This window comes from Oncorhynchus mykiss, chromosome 3, assembly GCF_013265735.2.
Source record: "Oncorhynchus mykiss isolate Arlee chromosome 3, USDA_OmykA_1.1, whole genome shotgun sequence".
NCBI classification, from domain to species: Eukaryota; Metazoa; Chordata; class Actinopteri; order Salmoniformes; family Salmonidae; genus Oncorhynchus; species Oncorhynchus mykiss.
Window position 1 is genome coordinate 50192280 of NC_048567.1, and position 18056 is coordinate 50210335.

Sequence of the window (18056 nt, forward strand, 5' to 3'; positions counted from 1 at the left end):
TTTTACTTCCGTACCCCAGTATGACCCATGTGACTGCAGTTAACATCACTCTGTGAGGGACTATGATTGACATAGAGAAAAGAGGGTGGGCTGTCAGCTGATCATTGATGTTGATGATTGATGTAAATCTGCTAGTTAGCTAGCTTGATTACATTTTTTACTGATTGTGATTTATCAATGCTCATAAATTCTTAAATAATAACTTAACATAATATTCACAGTCTCCTAGCTCATGATATATGGCTAGCTGGCTAGTGGCTTGTTTGGATATTTTAGCATATGGTGGTTAGCTAGAGTCTAAACTACCCGTGTTGGTTCTGCCCTGACACATTGAAGAAGGGCTGGAGTTGAGTCAGAGGGTCGTTGATGCAGCAGATCCTCTCTATGTCTTTCTGCCGCTCTCTGCTGCACATATTGATGATGATGTGAATCAAGTGTTATCAAGTGTTAGTCAAATGTTATGCTGCTGTGGCAGTACTGTTGATATTTAAACTACACTGAACAAAAGTAGAAACGCAACATGTAAAGTGTTGGTCCCATGCTACATGAGCTGAAATAATAGATCCCAGAAATGTTCTATACGCACAAAAAGTTTATTTCTCTCAAATGTTGTGCACAAATTTGTGATTTGTGAGTATTTCTCCTTTGCCAAGTTAATCGATCCAGCTGACAGGTGTAGTATATCAAGAAGCTGATTAAATAGCATGATCATTACACAGGTGCACCATGTGCTGGGGACAATAAGAGGCCACTCTAAAATGTGCAGTTTTGTCACACAACACAATGCCACAGATGTCTCAAGTTTTGAGGGAGCGCGAAACTCAATGTCCACCAGAGCTGTTGCCAGAGAATTGAATGTTAATTTCTCCACCATAAGTCGCCTCCAATGTCATTTTAGAGAATTTGGCAGTACATACCAAGGCCAAGGGACTCCCGAGTGGCGCAGTGATCTAAGGGCATCACTACAGAAACGGGTTCAATCCCAGGCTGTGTCACAGCCGGCCGCGAACGGGAGTCCCATGAGGCGGCGTATAATTAGCCCAGCGTCGTCCGGGTTAGGGGAGGGTTTGGCCGGTCAGGATGTCCTTGTCCCATTGCGCTCTAGCGACTCCTTGTGGTGGGCTGGGTGTATGCACGCTGACTACGGTCGACAACTTTCCTCCAACACATTGGTGCGGCTGGCTCCCGGGTTAAGGGAGCAGTGTGTCAAGAAGCAATGTGGCCTGGCGGGGTCATGTTTCGAGGACGCATGGCTCTCGACCTTCGCCTCTCCCAAGTCCATACGGTAGTTGCAGCGATGGGACAAGACTAACTACCACGAAAAAGGGGTAAAAAACGTTCTATATGTATATCAATATTCCCAGTCATGTGAAATCCGTAGATTAGGGCCTACTGAATTCATTTAAATTCACTGATTTCCTTATGAACTGCAAATCAGTCAAATTGTTGCATGTTGCATTTATATTTTTGTTCAGTATCGGTAGCTAACGACACACACTCGAAACTGTCATCTGGTGACCGCATCTCAAACCATGCCTGTTTGGATACCGGGTATGTGCAATCTCCATACAGGACAGAACAATAGGTACAACCAACGGACAGGGGGGGGGCGTTGGCGAACTTGACGACGTCACGACGACTTGCAGGCAGTGGATTCAGAACAACAATGGTAAAAAAAACAAAAAAACATATCTACTATCAACCAAAAGGGCATTTGGTGAGTGTGAGGGCAAAGGGGCATGTGCTAGGCACAGGTAGACTCCCATCTGTCCACATGCCTGAGTAGTATGTTTGTCAAACATTGGAGTAATGTATCACAGAAGCATGAATGGGATCTAAGTCAATTTGAAGGCATTTTTTGGTAAATCATAATACAATGTTACTGTATTCTTATGGTAGGCTTGACAAACAATGGTACAATGCTCAAGCCCCCCCCCCCCCCAACCTATGCTGTGCTCCAATCCAAAAGCACGGGAGAAGCAGGGTTAAATAATTCATATACATTTGATTTCATTTGTAGTGTGTCTGTGTCTGGCGGCGGGTGGAGGGTGGAGGTGAGCCCACCTTTGGCTACGGGAAGAGTGAAGCAGCACACATATCTAGTAATTGGAGACATAAAATTGACAATGCATTTATCTTTGAATAATGTGAATGTCCTGAGAATATGGTGGCAGTGGTCCTGGTGTGTCCTGGCTGTCAGGCAGCGAAGCTCTCTGGCCCTGGTGCAGTATAACGTGGGCTCCAATGTCTCCCCTAGAGCATCTCGCTGCTCTGCTGCTCAGCTCTGCTACTCAGCTCTGCCTCAGGCCCACATTCCTCCTTCCACGAGCTCCCTCCACCACACTCCACCGGCTCCTCACTTAATTTACACTGTTGGAGAGGGTCTTAATGCAGAAAAGCCTGCTGCCAAAAAGGATCTTATCTGTTTTCTCTTTTAGGACAAAGTAGTCTGGAGTATATTGATTAGACAGGTTGAAGATTTTGAGATAGATTCCCTTCAAACATTCTTGATTCTTTTGATGTAGAAGCAAACTTCAGCCATTCTCCTGTTGGTACATTTATGTCTGTAATTATGATGTTCATCTTATACTATACGGTTGGATCCTAAATTAAAATGTACAGAAAAATGGCTTTTTGGGAGAGTTCAGTGTTTGAGGAGATGCTAGCCCTTTAAAATTAGACATATCATGGACAGTCTTTACAGAATATCATGGGTTGGTGCCTCCACCAATATGTTGCTGTGGGCTGGAGGGAGTAAGACGTATTGTTGAGAATGGATGGCTCCTGGCAGCCTGACAGTGTTGTTCAGTGAGGCAAAGTGTCAGTAAATTGTTTGTCTTCTGCAGTGCAATCCTATAATTCTTCTGGGAACCAATGACATTCTGTTTGCCAAAGAGAATAGTGATAGATGGGGCTAAATCAAACCGGAGGATTTTGGGATGCGTCCTGCCCACCAGACATAATCTAAATACATTTGTTCTACCCTGAAACACTGCTGCCGATTGTTTTTAAAGTGTCTGACCTGCAATTTTTTACCGCACCAGATCAGACATACTATGTATCATGGTATTTTATCCAGAAATGCATTTACTTTTTTGAAAGGATGAATAGTACACATTTTCAGTCCATGTATTTTGTCTGTGGTAACGGCTGAAACTACATCCATTGCACTAATATTTCATGCGTAGTCGAATAGAACAGCCATCACATAAACATCTAACTTAAACTCCCACTTCAGTGAATAAGTGACCCCATTTTAGATTCCTGCAGCAATTGACCAGGCTGCTATGGATGCTGAATATGTTGGACGCAGTGAAACATGTGGTCTGTGTCCATGTGATTGGCTGGTGTGTTTCCTGCTCTGAAGCGCAAATGTAAATGTGCAATCTGCCAGTCCTAGTGTCCTGTTGGCCCAACAACCAGTGCATGTCCCCATCTGTTCTCTCCCCTAAGCGGTGTGGCAACAAGGCTCCACCTCTCCACCGCCAGACTCTCTCATTTGCTGGAGCGGCAAGAGGGCTTCTCCCGGGTTCCTAGGGTTACAGACAAGGTAACTGATACCACAGTGTTCACTGTTCCTGATCTGGAGTGGTTGGTCCTTATTTGCAGAGCCAGCTGGGCTAAAGGCTTGAGCTGATTAATATTTAAATGTGGTGTCCTCTGCTCACAGGGCTGAATGTTGATGTTGTTCCACAGGCAGGGGATGGCTTTAGAACATGTCGTTGCTGGAGTGTGATTTTTTTTTACAAGCCCAGCCTTGTCAACTGGGAGTTGCTGAGGTGTGACTGCTGAGAGGGCCAACATATCCACTGGCCTCAGGGCTATCCAGTCAATTACACATTGCAGTCCACTCTCCATACTAATCCCTAGTCAATATCAGACTCCAGGCAAGAACCATATCATCTTAGACTGCACATAAATGTGCATTGCACTCCATAATATACATGCGTTGCCAATCCTTTCAAGTGGACCATACTGTTCGTCTTCCGTCATTAAATTGGATTTTGAAACGTTAAATCTGGGAATGTGTCGGTTTACACATGATAATATTGTTTGTAACATAGCAGTACATTTCTGTCCTCCATAGGTCAATAGTTCATTCAGCAGCATTGAAAAAGGATGAGCTTTTTGTTGCTGTCGTCACATGAGCCTGTATCCAGGAGGTCCTCTCAACGTTTCACGATGAAATATAAAATGGATTGGTCTCTTGCCGTGTTTTGGAACGGTTACCTCTGTGTGTATCACAGACACTGGCTGTTTATAAGGACCATGTGTGGGAAGCTCCGAGAGAGTCCCTGTTCAAAGCAACCTGCCTCTCCTTTGTAATACACTTTATCGTGTGGATGCAGATGAGCCCTTTGTTGGAGACTTGCACCTCATCCATTACCCTAGGGCTGCCAGGGAGATAGTCGAGAGGGAATCCAATGAAAAGGACCATGACAGAACCTGCTGTTTAAGTGAACTCTCTGTGAACTAGGCTCAACAGCAGGGTCCATGCAGCAGAAAAAGAAGATGCCATTTATCTTCGCTGCTCTTGCCCTGCATTCCATCCAGCCAGCTATTATGAACACATTCAACGTCGCCCCCCGTATCAACCTGTCAATCTCGACTTGTCGGAGCACTGTATCTGTCTTGGTAGATTCCATCAAACGGTGACTAAGCGTGGGATTTGATGGCTTTCTCGTTTTGCAGCTAGGGCTCCAGCTCACAGCGAGGGGGTTGTATGGAAACAATAGCCCCTGTGTGTTGTTAGTATACGTGCATATATCTTCTGTTAAATGTAGGTGAGTGTCGGTCAGGCAGAGGCAGTGTTTCTAATGTAGCATTCAAAATCCAATTAGACTTTGATTTCATTTCCTTCTAGGAAGACTGAGCACATTGTTCCAGCCCTCATATAAAATAGGCCATCGTTCACAGGCTATAAAGGAATGGATTAATTTCTGCTCAAGAGAAAGTAGATTTGCTGCCTCAGAGATCTGGTTAGCTGATTGAGCAGGGCGTTGGTGAGCTGCAGACAGAGAAACCGGTGTGACACATGCTGATGATGGGAGAGGAGAGGACAGTGATGGGAAGGATAGGGAGGCACAATGCCCTCTGAGAACGCACAATGACCAGGGAAGACAACTCCTGTCATTATCACTTATCCTACCAAACCTTCATAAAACTCTGTATGTTGTGCAAGTATTATTTACAGTGTTTTTTCAAGAACACCGCTTGCTATTGCTGCACAGATGTCATTTGTTTTTCCCCCAGATTGCTGTTGAGAAGGAGAAGAATATGAGAGCTTAAATATGGCAGAAGCAACAGAAAGCCGTTTGTGCCTGGCCAGTACTACCGAAGCCCTGTGGCAATATTGACACAGACCTTGTGGTGTTATATAAAAAGTCATTGGACACAATTTAATTTCTGTCAGCAGTAAGGCTGAGCGGCTACAATGGATTTATTTTATGCCCTGGCCTCTGCCTCGAACTGAGCATCTCTGTGAGCTACAAATGCTAACACTCTCTGCCCTCTTCGCTCACTCACTCTCCCCTCCCACCCCTCCCCCACTGCCCCTAAGGTACCCTTCATCCACAGAGAAAATCAAGTTGTATCTGAACTTGGACCAATAGTCTAGCTTACTGAGGCGAAGGCACGGCATGAAACGAACATACCTCAATATGAACAGGCAGGCAGCAGAGACTGCACATAGCAACAGTACATTCATCAATCTTCAGCCCAGCCACACTGGAGCACAAATCGATCAGACTTTTATATATATCAAAATACATAACTACTTCTTTACAACCTCTATCCAGCTTTTTCATTTGCCTTGTAGTCCGTGTTGATATGTAGCATGTCATCATATTTCTATTTGTCTTTTTTTAATTGAACCTTGATTTGATCAGGGAGTCATACTAAAACCAAGATCCCTTTAATAACAGAGGAGTCCTGAATTACAGAAATGACGCAAAATACACACATCAAAATGTAAATACCAAATGCAAGCAGAAAGAACACACGGTCATAAAAAACAAACCCATTCATCAGAAATAAGATCCCCAATCAGGTTTCTGACGTACACTAGAGGCACCAGAACATTTTGAAGATTGTTCCACAAATAAGGTGCAAGAAAACTAAATGCTGATTTACCTAACTCAGTAGAGACCAATGGAATTTAGCCATCCCTGAGACCGTGTGGTAACTCATATGTCTAAAGTTTAGTATTGATCTTAGGTACAGTGTGACTTTTTGTAAAAGGGCTTTATAAAACATAGCAATGTATCAACCTATGTGACATCAAAGAGGGCCAACCAACTTTCTGGTAGAGAATGCAGTGATGAGTTCTATAATTGTTGCCCGTAATAAAGCGCAGTGCTCTATGATAAATTGCATTTAACGGGCTTTAATGAAGTGACAGCTGCATTCATATAGATGATGTCGTCATAGTCTAGGACTGATAGGAATGTCGACTGAATAATCTGCTTTCTACTATTTAGCGAGAGGCAGGACCTATTTCTATAGAAGAAGCCCATTTTTATTCTCAGCTTCTTAACTAACTCATCAATATGCTTTTAAAAATACAGATTTTCATCTACCCAGATAAATGTAAGCAGGGACATGATCAATATGGATACCATCCAAAGTACATATGCTTAAATCAGACTTATTTTTATGCCCTCTAGAGAACAACATATACTTAGTTTTACCTGCATTCAGTACTAATTTCAGGTCAATAAAGTGTTTCTGTAATACAATGAAGGCAGACTGTAGTTCAGATTGATACTGTTGACCAGGCTTTTCGGCAGTGCAGGTGCAGGTGAATATTTTTTTCTTACAGACAACTCGATATTGTTGATGTAAACAGTAAAAAGTACAGGACCCAGAATCGACCCCTGCGGGACACCTTTCGTAGTATCCAGGAAAACTGATTTAACACCATCAGTAGATACACATTGAGTTCTATCTGTCAAGTAATTTGTAAACCAGTTACACGCAGCCTGGTCTAGGCCAACTGATGAAAGCCTCTGAACTAGCAGTGAGTGATCAACAGTATTGAAAGTTTTCTGACAGGTCAATGAAGAGGGCCTTACAATGTTGCCTTTTATCCATATAGTTAAGCACAGAATTTATAACTAGGGATGCAGCAGAGGTAGTGCCGTGACCTGGTCTAAAACCTGACTGATGTACATTTAGAATACCTTTCAAAGATAAACAAAGATATTAGCTGAGAATGAATCAAGGTTCCTAATATTCTAGCTAGGCAAGAAAGTTTAGAAATAGGACGATTTTAATTATATAGGTCACAAGGGTCACCACCTTTGTGAAGAGGGAGTACATGGGCCACCTTCCAAACCTTGGGGATAGTATGAGATATAATAATCAGGTAAAAAAATATGGGTTAATTATTCAGCAATCAGGATGCAATATAGAGGAGAAATAGGGAGCGTAGAGTCTTGTAAGTATTTATCTCTGTAGAATATCAGTTTGAATGTTAAGGATACATCTAAATGTCTACACATTGTGCACTAGTAACCGAAAGGTTGCTGGATCGAATCCCAGAGAGGACAAGGTAAAAATATGTTGTTCTGCCCCTGAGCAAGGCAGTTAACCCACTGTTCCCCAGGCGCCGAAGACGTGGATGTCGATTAAGGCAGCCCCCCCCCCCCGCACCTCTCTGATTCAGATGGGTTGGGTTAAATGCGTTAGACACATTTCAGTTGAATGCATACAGTTGTACAACTGACTAGGTATCCCCCTTTCCCTTTCCCTAAAGGACACCTACGTCCGGTGCGATATGGTCCATATTACTATATTCTCTCACCTCAAAACCTCATGCAAAATCCTAAATGCTATGGCCCACATAATCGCTATTAGTGATTTGATTTTAGAGTGATTAAGCACTGTTTTACAAAAAGGTCACTCCACTGGCTCTCCAGTGGAAACCACGACTACACTAAATCTAATCTGATGGAAATGATGTAGAGACTGCTTGTTTCCCTGTCTCTGTAGGTCTCTCTCTCTCTCTCTCTCTCTCTCTCTCTCTCTCTCTCTCTCTCTCTCTCTCTCTCTCTCTCTCTCTCTCTCTCTCTGACATTTCAAGTGTCATATTATACAGTGTTGTAATGATGTGCAAATAGTTAAAGTAAAAATGGGAGAATAAATCAAAATAAATATATGTTGTGTTTACAATGGTGTTTTTTCTTCACTGGTTGTCCTTTTCTTGTGGCAACAGGTCACACATCTTGCTGCTGTGATGGCACACTGTGGTATTTCACCCAATAGATATGGGAGTTTATCAAAATTGTATTTGTTTTCAAATTCTTTGTGGATCTGTGTAATCTGCAGGAAATGTGGGTCTCTAATATGGTCATACATTTGGCAGGAGGTTAGGATGTGCAGCTCAGTTTCCACCTCATTTTGTGGGCAGTGTGCACATAGCCTGTCTTCTCTTGAGAGCCAGGTCTGCCTTTCTCAATAGCAAGGCTATGCTCACTGAATCTATACATAGTCAAAGCTTTCCTTAATTTTGAGTCAGTCACAGGGGTCAGGTATTCTGCCATTCTGCCAGGTATTCTCTGTTTAGAGCCAAATAGCATTCTAGTTTACTCAGTTTTTTTGTTAAATCTTTCCAATGTGTCAAGTAATTATCTTTTTGTTTTCTCATGATTTGGTTGGTTCTAATTGTGTTGCTGTCCTGGGGCTCTGTGGGGTCTGTTTGTGTTTGTGAACAGAGCCCCAGGACCAGCTTGCTTAGGGGACGCTTCTCCAGGTGAATCTCTCTGTAGGTGATGGCTTTGTTATGCAAGGTTTGGGAATCGCTACATTTTAGGTGGTTGTAGAATTTAACAGCTCTTTTCTGGATTTTGATAATTAGCGGGTATCGGCCTAAATCTGCTCTGCATGCATTATTTTGTGTTTTACGTTGTACACAGAGGATATTTTTGCAGAATTCTACATGCAGAGTCTCAATTTGGTGTTAGTCCCATTTTGTGAATTCTTCTGGGTTCTATAACTGATTCAAGTATTTTTAGCCAGATCCTAATTGGTATGTCAAATGTTATGTTCCTTTTAATGGCATAGAAGGCCCTTCTTGCCTTATCTCTCAGATCGTTCACAGCTTTGTGGAAGTTACCTGTGGCGCTGATGTTTTCCAGGCTGAGGTATGTATCGTTTTTTTGTGTGCTCTAGGGCAACAGTGTTTAGATGGAATTTGTATTTGTGGTCCTGGCAACATGACCTTTTTTGGAACACCTTTATTTTTGTCTTACTGAGGTTTACTGTCAGGGCCCAGATCTGACAGTATCTGTGCAGAATATCTACAGTAGGTGCTGCTGTAGGCCCTCATTGATTGGGGACAGAAGCACCAGACCTTCAGCAAATAGTAGACATTTGACTTCAGATTCTAGTAGGGTGAGGCTGGGTGAGGCTGGGTGCTGCAGACTGCCATCGCCAACTCGTTGATATACAGTACCAGTCAAAAGTTTGGACACACCTACTCATTCAAGGGTTTTTCTTTATTTTTACTATTTTCTACATAGTAGCACAATAGTGAAGACATCAAAACACATATGAATAACACATATGGAATCATGTAGTAACCAACAAAGTGTCAAACCCATCAAACATATTTGATATTTTACATTCTTCAAAGTAGCCACCCTTTGCCTTAATGACAGCTTTGCACAATTTTGGCATTCTCTCAACCAACTTCACTAGGAATGCTTTTCCAACAGTCTTGAAAGAGTTCCCACATATGCTGAGCACTTGTAGGCTCCTTTTCCTTCACTCTGCGATCCAACTCATTCCAAACCATCTCAATTGGGTTGAGGTTGGGTGATTATGCAGGCCAGGTCATCTGATGCAGCACTCCATCACTTTCCTTCTTCGTCAAATAGCCCTTACACAGCCTGTGTTGGGTCATTTTCCTGTTGAAAAGCAAATGATAGTCCCACTATGCGCAAACCAGATGGGATGGTGTATCGCTGCAGAATGCTGTAGTATCCATGCTGGTTAAGTGTGCCTTGAATTCTAAATAAATCACCAGCAAAGCACCCCCACACCATCACATCTCCTCCATGCTTCACAGTGGGAACCACACATCCGGATATCATCTGTTCATCTACTCTGCGTCTCACAAAGACACTACAGTTGGAACCAAAAATGTCTAGACAGATCCACCGGTCTAATGTCCATTGCTCGTATTCTTGGCTCAAGCAAGTCTCTTCTTCTCATTGGTGTCCTTTAATAGTAGTTTCTTTGCAGAAATTCGACCATGAAGCCTGATTCACGCAGTCTCTCTGAACAGTTGATGTTGAGATGTATCTGTTAATTGAACTCTGAAGCATTTATTTGGGCTGCAATTTCTGAGGCTGGTAACTCAAATGAACTTATCCTCTGCAGCAGAGGTAACTCTGGGTCTTCCTTTCCTGTGGCGGTCCTCATGAGCCAGTTTCATCATAGCTCTTGATTGTTTATGAGACTACACTTGAATTAACATTGACTGACATTGACATGTCTTAAAAAACTTCTTATGGCTGCAGGGGCAGTATTGAGTAGCTTGGATGAAAGGTGCCCAGAGTAAATGGGCTGTTCCCCTGTATCAGTTGCTAATATATGCATATTATTATTAGTATTGGATAGAAAACACTCTGAAGTTTCTAAAACTGTTTGAATTATGTCTGTGAGTATAACAAAACTCATATGGCAGGCAAAAACCTGAGAAGAAATCCAAACAGGAAGTGAGAAATCTGAGGTTGGTATATTTTCAACCCAGCCCCCTTTGAATTCACATTGGGATATGAATGAAGTTGCAGTTCCTAGGGCTTCCACTAGATGTCAACCGTCTTTAGAAACTTGAATGAGGCTTCTACTGTGTTGTGGGACTGAATAAGAGCTGAATGAGTCAGGTTACTGGCAGAGAGCCATTTCCTGGTCACGCGCATTCCACATGATATCGTCCTGCGTTCTGTTGCTCCTCCAGACACAAAGGAATTCTCCTGTTGGAACTTTATTGAAGATTTATGATAAAAACATCCTAATGATTGATTCTATACTTAGTTTGAAATGTTTCTTTGACCTATAATATAACTTTTTTTATTTTTATTTAATTTTTAAATATATATTTTATTTTTTTTACCCCATTTTCGTGGTATCCAATTGTTAGTAGTTACTATCTTGTCTCATCGCTACAACTCCCGTACGGGCTCGGGCGAGACAAAGGTTGAAAGCCATGCGTCCTCCGAAACATAACCCAACCAAGCCGCACTGCTTCTTTAACACAGCGCGCATCCAACCTGGAAGCCAGCAGACCTAATGTGTCGGAAGAAACACCGTGCACCTGGCGACCTGGTTAGCTTGCACTGCGCCCGGCCCACCACAGGAGTCACTGGTGCGCGATGAGACAAGGATATCCCTACTGGCCAAACCCTCCCTAACCCGGACGACGCTAGGCCAATTGTGCGTCGCCCCACAGACCTCCCGTTCACAGCCAGCTGCGATAGAGCCTGGGCGCGAACCCAGAGTCTCTGGTGGCACAGCTAGCACTGCAATTCAGTGCCCTAGACCACTGCACCACCCGGGAGGCCGTAATATAACTTTTTGAAGTTTTTGTCTCGAAGTAATGCACGAGCGTTTGGATATGTGTACCTACACTAACAAATGTAGCTACTTGGACGTAAATAACGGACATTATCGAACAAATCAAGCATTTATTGTGGATCTGCGATTCCTGGGAGTGCAGGAATCTGAGCGCCGTCTCAGATTATTGCATGGTTTGCTTTTTCCGTAAAGTTTTTTTGAAATCTGACACAGAGGTTGCATTAAGGAGAGGTATATCTATAATTCCATGTGTATAACTTGTATTATCATCTACATTTATGATGAGTATTTCTGCTGAATCGATGTGGCTATGCAAAATCACTGGATGTTTTTGGAACTAATGAACGTAATGCGCCAATGTAAACTCAGATGTTTTGAAAAAATCTGTACTTTATCAAACAAAACATACAGTGGGGAGAACAAGTATTTGATACACTGCCGATTTTGCAGGTTTACCTACTTACAAAGCATATAGAGGTCTGTCATTTTTTTTATCATAGGTACACTTCAACTGTGAGAGACGGAATCTAAAACAAAAATCCAGAAAATCACATTGTATGATTTTTAAGTAATTAATTTGCATTTTATTGCATGACATAAGTATTTGATACATCAGAAAAGCAGAACTTCATATTTGGTACAGAAACCTTTGTTTGCAATTACAGAGATCATACATTTCCTGTAGTTCTTGACCAGGTTTGCACACACTGCAGCAGGGATTTTGGCCCACTCCTCCAGATCCTTCAGGTTTCGGGGCTGTCGCTGGGCAATACAGACTTTCAGCTCCCTCCAAAGATTTTCTATTGGGTTCAGGTCTGGAGACTAGCTAGGCCACTCCAGGACCTTGAGATGCTTCTTACGGAGCCACTCCTTAGTTGCCCTGGCTGTGTGTTTCGGGTCGTTGTCATGTTGGAAGACCCAGCCACAACCCATCTTCAATGCTCTTACTGACGGAAGGAGGTTGTTGGCCAAGATCTTGCGATACATGGCCCCATCCATCCTCCCCTCCAGACGGTGCAGTCGTCCTGTCCCCTTTGCAGAAAAGCATCCCCAAAGAATGATGTTTCCACCTCCATGCTTCACAGTTGGGATGGTGTTCTTGGGGTTGTACTCATCCTTCTTCTTCCTCCAAACATGGCGAGTGGAGTTTAGGCCAAAAAGCTCTATTTTTGTCTCATCAGACCACATGACCTTCTCCCATTCCTCCTCTGGATCATCCAGATGGTCATTGGCAAACTTCAGACGGGCCTGAACATGCGTTGGCTTGAGCAGGGGGACCTTGCGTGTGCTGCAGGATTTTTATCCATGACGGCGTAGTGTGTTACTAATGGTTTTCTTTGAGACTGTGGTCCCAGCTCTCTTCAGGTCATTTACCAGGTCCTGCCATGTAGTTCTGGGTTGATCCCTCACCTTCCTCATGATCATTGATGCCCCACGAGGTGAGATCTCGCATGGAGCCTCAGACCGAGGGTGATTGACCGTCATCTTGAACTTCTTCCATTTTCTAATAATTGCGCCAACAGTTGTTGCCTTCTCACCAAGCTGCTTCAAATCAAATCAAATCAAATGTATTTATATAGCCCTTCGTACATCAGCGTAAACACTTTTTTAAAACACTTTTATGGTTACTACATGATTCCATGTGTACAGAAACCCAGCCTAAAACCCCAAACAGCAAGCAATGCAGAAACCCAGCTTAAAACCCCAAACAGCAAGCAATGCAGGTGCCTATTGTCCTGTAGCCCATCCCAGCCTTGTGCAGGTATACCATTTTATCCCTGATGTCCTTACACAGCTCTCTGGTCTTGGCCATTGTGGAGAGGTTGGAGTATGTTTGATTGAGTGACAGGTGTCTTTTATACAGGTAACGAGTTCAAACAGGTGCAGTTAATACAGGTAATGAGTGGAGAACAGGAGGGATTCTTAAAGAAAAACTAACAGGTCTGTGAGAGCCGGAATTCTTACTGGTTTGTAGGTGATCAAATACTTATGTCATGCTATAAAATGCAAATTAATTACTTAAAAATCATACAATGTGATTTTCTGGATTTTTGTTTTAGATTCCGTCTCTCTCTCACAGTTGAAGTGTACCTTTGATAAAAATTACAGACCTCTACATGCTTTGTAAGTAGGAAAAACTGCAAAATAGGCATTGTATCAAATACATGTTCTCCCCACTGTACATGTATTGTGTAACATGATGTCCTATGAGTGTCATCTGGTGACGATCATCAAAGGTTAGTGATTCATTTTATCTCTATTTGTGCTTTTTGTGACTCCTCTCTTTGGCTGAAAAAATGGCTGTGTTTTTCTGTGGCTTGGTGGTGACCTAACATAATCGTTTCTGGCGCTTTCGCTGTAAAGCCTATTTGAAATCGGACACTGTGGTGAGATTAACAACAAGATTACCTTTAAAACGGTATAAGATACATGTATGTTTGAGGAATTTTAATTATGAGATTTCTGTTGTTTTGAATTCGGCGCCCTGCACTTTCACTGGCTGTTGTCATATCATCCCGTTAACGGGATTGCAGCCTGAAGAATTAAAGTAATGATGAACTGTTGTTTCTCTTTGCTGTTCTTTGAACTGTTCTGTTGTTCTTCTTTTACCAAATATGACTAACTTTTGTATCCCACCCCTACCTTGTCACAACACAACTGATTGGCTCAAATGCAGTATGAAGAAATTAATTCCACAAATTAACAAGGCACACCTGTTAATTGAAATGCATTCCAGTGGACTACCTCATGAAACTGGTTGAGAGAATGCCAAGAGTGTGCAAAGCTGTCATCAAGGCAAAAGGTGGCTACTTCTGAAGAAAATCAAATATATTTTGATTTGTTTAACACTTTTTTGGTTACTACATGTGTATTATTTCATAGTTGATGTCTTCACTATTATTCTACAATGTAGAAAATTGTTAAATTAAAGAAAAACCCTTGAATGAGTAGGTGTGTCCAAACTTTTGACTGGTACTGTAAATGTTGAAGAGGGTGTGGCTTAAGCTGCATCCCTGTCTCACCCCACGTCCCTGTGGAAGGAAATGTGTGTTTTTGCCAATTTTAACCTCACACTTGTTGTTTGTGTACATGGGTTTTCTCACAGTTTTTTCCCCAACACCACTTTCCATCAATTTGTATAGCAGACCCTCTCTCTCTCTCTCTGATTGAGAGTACTTAATTCAACCCTGACAGACAGTGAGACAGATGAAATGATTCCCCCTGCATTGCGTGCTATTGAGACCTCTTCAGTAGGGAATGGTGGGACTCAGAGTGCTTCTATATTCATGTTCAGAATCCCAGTTGTATCAATGCACATACGAGTAACATTCCATTATTCTGTCTCACTTAGCTTAAGTGTACCATATATCTTGGGATTTACAAAGATAGGAAATACATATTCATAGAACAGGCTTCAAAAGCAATATGAAAACGTATGTACCATCATGATGATAACCAATTGACTATCTATAGATATGTGTAATTATTGAAGCTGGGAAAATCATTTCCTGTGTTCAATTACTCATGGCACTGTGGAATCTCATTAATGGAATGTTGGTAACCTTTATTATTCCAGCCATCCCATCATAAATCAAGCAGAGCCACAGTGTAATCCTTCCCCCTCACAGAGTGTTGTCTCAAACACTACTGTTCCCCTCATCTCCCTCCTCTGCTGCTGTTCTCTCCCCCAGTTCCAAATGTGGAGCTTTAGAAGCTAATTACATTCCCTATGCTATCTCCCTTCCTTTTATCTTTCGCTCTCTGTCTCCTGTTCTCTCTCTCCATCTCTCTCTCTCTCTCCATCTCTCTCTCTCTCTCCATCTCTCTCTCTCTCTCTCTCTCTCTCTCTCTGGATGCTCATCTCCTCTGTCCGTCCTTTGCAGTTGTGTGTCATTACATCCAGTGAGCGCTCGAGCCACCTCAGAGAAGGTATGCTCTCTCGCAGCATTCATCTTAATTAAACATTAATGAAAAGGGCCTCTCTTTACTGTTGTCTTGCAGCTCATAAATGATACATGGTACTTTGTAACATTAGTCACACAGAGCTATGCTCCACACACTGTTCATTTACTGGCCCGCACATACATCCTGGACCAGACGCTTGTCACTTTCTCTAGCCGCCATTTTTTATAGCCCCCAAGGATTGTTTCTAAGTCTGGTAATGCAAAAATGTTGCAACAGTTCGGCATATAATTGAGAGTTTTAGCCTATTTGTACATCATGCAATGGCTGAACAATGTGATATGCAAGGGAGGAACACGCACAGTATATTCCGAAGAACAACATGTGGCCGACTGGTATGCAGAGATCTCAAAAAGCCAGCAGCCACCTCTTGTCCTCGGACCTGAGGCTCATGGGTAACAAGAGGTCAGAGACAGAATGGTAGCAACTATCATCTGGGCAGCCAGCCAGGCAGTTAGGAAGCAGCCCAGAGCAGACCAGCTAGCGCTGGCTCAGGTTCCACTGACTGTCCCTGGATATACTACACCATGTTGCAGAGAGCTGGAGGAGACCTGTGGTTGCCTCCACGCTCTCAGGTCTAGGAGGATGTGAACCAGTTCTGTCAAGTTCTGTCACAGAGGGATAGGTCACTAGCCTACTTCTTCAGCTGGCACGACTTTGGGCCTTTTAAGGAACAATAGGAAATCAAACCCATGTCTAGATATGGGGTCATGGCTTGATACGGGGTCAAATGATTGGAGAGGTAACACTTTATATTCATGTGTTTGTTTTGAAATATGATCTGTTGAAGTGTCCCACTGGGCACACATTGGTTAAATCAACATAGTTTACATGTCATTTCAATGAAATGACGTTGAACCAGCGTGAAATAGACTTTGTATTGTGCCCAGTGGGGTTGTTCTGTGTTGTAACCCACAAGGTTCCATGATCCCTTGAGATGTGTGTAGGCTATGGGCTCCATCCCAGTCACTACCCAGCCACACCAGAGATACTGTATAATGACGAGATGGTCTAACAATGGGGGGAGTCGTCCCAAAGCAGGAAGGCAGATGGCCTGCTTATCAGTCTGCTTATCGGTCTGCTTATCAATGTGGACAAATTTTGATGGGAGTGGACCCTCTTGCTTCGCATCTTTCTCTCTGGCCACACCCACAGTCACTTCCTGGGGAAGAAGGAAGTGGGTGTGTCAGGAAACGGGGAAGCCATCTTGACGAAATGTTTTGGGCAGAAATGTTTGGTAACCATGAAACTGTTTATAGTTTAAAAGCCTACATGCAAGTGAGAACTTTCTCTAATACCTTTAAGGGGTATTCTGTGGTTTATCAGAAGATGTTTCCTTTTGTGGACTATTGACTTCCAAAGACCAGTGTAGGAAGGATATTTCTAGGGACTACGTATACACTGAGTATACAAAACATTAAGAGGGGGAGGCGAGTTCAACTCAATATTAGGAAGGTGTTTCTAATGTTTGTTACCATCAGTGTATAGGTTGGGTTTGTTCTTCTGTGGACTGTGTCTTTTTGGATTATTTCACAAACAAACTGAACAGAATTGATAAGGTCAATGCTTATTTTTGGGGAAGTATTACTGCGTTTTGGGACTGAATTGAACAGCGACTGAGCCTGTAGCCTTTGAGTTGATTCTGTATGCCGGCTGATTTGTGAATGCAAATCATTCTTTAAATGACATCTGTGGCATCCCTTGTTTTTCGATTAGCGCCGTTGGGTTTAGTGCCAACTGACTGTTACAATGTAAGGTGTTGGGGTTCATTGACTTCTTCATGTGTCATGTCATAGGCAATTGATTCTCATAGGCCTAGAGGTGACTGGTATGGGGTTAGGGGGGAGAATCCAAGTCACCCCAGCTGGGGAAGGGTCAGCATAGGTCAGCCATTGAAGGTAGGGGTGGGACCCATACAGTAGGTGAAGTAGAGGACACGTCTCTGCCCTTCACTGGCCTTTGATTTCGCTGTCATGTTTATTTCCATTTGTTTGGACCACGTCACAAAAGAGTTGGGGCCAAAGGCGGCCAACATGTCGGCTTCATGTAGGTCCTGTCGGGCCTCCTCGGCACATGAAAAGCCCAGAGGAGTGTCTCTGTGTTTGAAGTGCAGCCGACCCTCTCTGAAGGCTGATGGGGAGGGCTTTGTTATGCTCAGTGGCTACAGGGAAGACCTCAGGAACAGACCGACCCCCAGTTCCTTTATGTCATTGAGTTTTCAGGAAGGGTAGAGCTACTGGAATGATGAAACCATGTTACCCAACTCTCATTGTTTTTCGGCGAGGCTAGCTGCATGTACTCACATTTCTCTAACTCTGAGCGCAGGGGGAAATTATAATTAATCTGTTAATGACAGTCGGGGCTGTCACAAGCTTGGGGAGTGTATAATAAATTGCTGTAATAAAAATTAAGATTGCATGCATCATTGAGGCCTTCGGAGGGTTTGTTTAATGTAGTTACAAAAATGGCAGCAGCTGATGTGCCGTCCACTGCTCTACCAGGAGAATGCTCAT